Source organism: Triticum aestivum, chromosome 4A (genome assembly GCF_018294505.1).
Source record: "Triticum aestivum cultivar Chinese Spring chromosome 4A, IWGSC CS RefSeq v2.1, whole genome shotgun sequence".
NCBI classification, from domain to species: Eukaryota; Viridiplantae; Streptophyta; class Magnoliopsida; order Poales; family Poaceae; genus Triticum; species Triticum aestivum.
The window spans coordinates 26,177,111-26,180,313 of record NC_057803.1 but is presented as its reverse complement, the minus strand read 5'-3'; positions in this window follow the sequence as shown (position 1 = coordinate 26,180,313).

The window sequence follows — 3,203 nt, the reverse complement described above, 5'->3', positions numbered from 1 at the left end:
GACACCTTAGCCTTCGTGTCGATAGGCGTAGGATCTGGCTTGTAGTTAAGCATGTCGTCTCTCTCCAAAAGCTCATAGGCATACTTCTGCTGATGCAGGAAGAAGCCAGTGGCCCGGCGAACAACCTCGATGCCGAGGAAGTAGTGGAGAGCCCCCAAGTCCTTGAGGGAAAACTCGGAGCCGAGGAGAGCGGTGATCTGCTGACGCAGCGCTGGCGAGGACGCGGTCAGGATGATGTCATCAACGTAGAGTAGGAGATATGCGGTGGCGGTGCCCTGGTGATAAACAAACAGGGAGGCATCAGACCGTGTGGACCGGAACCCCTGCTGCTGAAGGAAGGCCACGATCCGTTGGTACCAGGCCCGAGGTGCCTGCTTCAACCCATAGAGAGAACATGAGAGCAAGCACACATGGTCCGGATGGTCGGTGTCGACGAAACCAGTAGGCTGCTGACAAAACACCTGCTCGTCGAGGTGGTCATGCAGGAAAGCATTGGACACGTCGAGCTGGTGAACAGGCCAGGCGTGAGAAACAGCGAGCTGGAGAACAACGCGAATCGTGCCCGGTTTGACAACCAGGGCGAAGGTGTCGGTGAACTCCACGCCAGCGAGCTGGCGAAAGCCGCGCACGACCCAACACGCCTTGTAGCGCTCGAGGGAACCGTCGGGGCGAGTCTTGTGGCGGAAAACCCACTTGCCAGTGATGACGTTGGCACGGGGAGGCCGCGGGACAAGTTGCCATGTACGGTTGCGCTGCAGGGCGTCAAACTCCTCATGCATCGCAGCAAGCCAGTTCGGATCCTGAAGGGCTACGTGAACGGAGGTGGGGAGCGGGGACGGGGCCAAGGTGGACATGGCACGCGCGTACTCGTCGGAGGTGTAGCGCGTGCTAGGACGAAACGTTCCAGTTCGAGCCCGAGTGACCACACCGGTGAGAGGTGCGGCGACAGCCGGCGGAGCCGAGAGGGGGACCGGCGAGGATGAGCTCAAGCCGGTCTCCGGAGCGGCCGAAGGGGCTGGGGCGTCGGGGGCGGCCAAAGGGGCCGCGGTGCCAGAGGTAGCCGAGGAGGCGTCAGGGGCCGCGACGACGGGGGCCGCCGGCGCCGGGAGCGCGGGCAGGGCCAAGCCCAGTGCATGGCGGGGCGCTTCGCCAGAGGTGGAGCAGGGGCGAACCGCGCCGCGGGGGACGCCAAAGGTGACAGTACCTGCTGAAACGGGAACACCGGATCATCAAAGTACACGTGCCGCGAGGTGAAAACGCGGTGGGACACTAGATCATAGCACCGGTAACCTTTGGTGTTGGGAGGATAACCAAGGAAGATGCAAGGAAGCGGCCGGGGAGCGAGTTTGTGAGGTGCAGTGGACGCGGTGCTAGGATAACAGAGACACCCAAAAATGCGAAGACCATCATAAGATGGAACCGCACCAAAGAGGAGTTCGTGAGGAGTGTAGTTCCACCATGGACGACACGGGCGAATGTCTATGAGGAGGCTGGCGGTCGCGAGCGCGTCTGGCCAGAACCGGGGAGGCACGTAGGAGTGGAAGAGCAACGTGCGGACACAGTCATTAAGAGTGGGAATGATGCACTCGGCGCGACCATTCTGTTGTGACGTGTAGGGGCAAGTGAGGTGAAAGATGGTGTCGTGCGACGCAAGAAGATTGCGGATGGCGACATTGTCAAACTCCTTTCCGTTGTCAGTTTGCAAGGCAAGAATAGGACGACTGAACTGTGTGGTGACATATGAATAAAAAGCGGTGAGTGTGGCAAGAGCGTCGGACTTGCGACGGAGAGGAAATGTCCACACATAATGAGAGAAATCATCCAATATCACCAAATAGTATAAGTAACCCGTGTTGCTCGCAACCGGGGACATCCAAACATCACTATGCAATAACTAAAACAAAAAAGTGGAAATGTTTGTAGACTCGCTAAAGGGAAGACAAACGTGCTTGCCAAGACGGCAAGCCTCACAAGAGTGGTCGTCAAGTTTATTACATGAGAAAGAAAAACTCTAAAGAATCTGACGCATAACGGTGGAGTTGGGATGGCCGAGGCGGGCGTGCCAAAGATCGACACTAGCAGCGAAGGCGGCGGGACGACGGGCGGTGGTGGCGCCGGAGGGATGCACCGGGTAAAGCTCGTCCGGGCTATCACATCGGTGGAGTACCATCCTTGTACGGGCGTCCTTCACAGAAAAGCCGATATCATCAAATTCAACAGTGATAGGGTTCTCACGAGCAAGGCGACGAACAGAAACAAGATTGGTAACTAAGTTAGGAGACACAAGAACATTAGACACGTTAACGGGAGTAGAAGTAGAAGTAAAAGACATATGACCGACATGTGTAATGGGAATGGAGGCACCGTTACCAAGGGTGATGCGAGTGGGAGTATGAACAGGGGTGGCAGATGTGAGGTTACCGGGATGAGCAGTCATGTGAGCGATGGCGCCCGAGTCCATGTACCAGTCACCGCCGCCACTGTAGGAGCTCGGTGACGAGGCGGAGTGCAGAGCAGCAAGAAGGGCTGGGTCCCACGGCGGCGGCACCTGGGGAGGAAGAAACCCTCCGTAGGTCGGCACGGGAGCGGCGCGATGGGCGCCGTAGCCACTGTTGGGGGTGGTGTTCTGCGTGGTGAAGAGCGCCTGGTGGCTCGCCGGCCGAGGCCCAAGGATACCCGGAGCGGGAGCCCGAGGAACCGACATCGAGTACGTGTGTACGACGCCCGTCCACGGGTTGGTGTCGTAAGTCCAGGGCGGGGTGGCCTGCTATTGCTACTGACGAGGGGCCCTCCCTTGCGCCTATTTGCGATCGCCCCTGCGGCGGTTGCCGCGGCGCCCGCCACCCTGCTGCGGCTGCTGGGGGGCAGCAGGTGGGGCGGGAGGCACGGAGGAGGGGGTAAAACCCCGGAGGCGCGGGGGAAGGGGGCGCCGGCTGGTGGCGAGGCGCATGCACGGGCGGGGCGGCCGGTGGAGGGGCGCCACGCAAGGTGCCGACTGCGAGGGCGTGGTGCTGCACGCGCTTCTTGACCCCCTTCATCCGGCGCTCCTCCAACCGCAAGTATGCCATGAACTTGGGGAAGGAGGGCTCCGGCATGAGGGAGGGGTTGGAGGCGGCGTTGCCGAAGTCCTCGCTGAGGACGGCGATGGGCGTGCTGAGGAGGAGGTCGTCATCAACCTTGACGCCAATGTCACGGAGCTCATC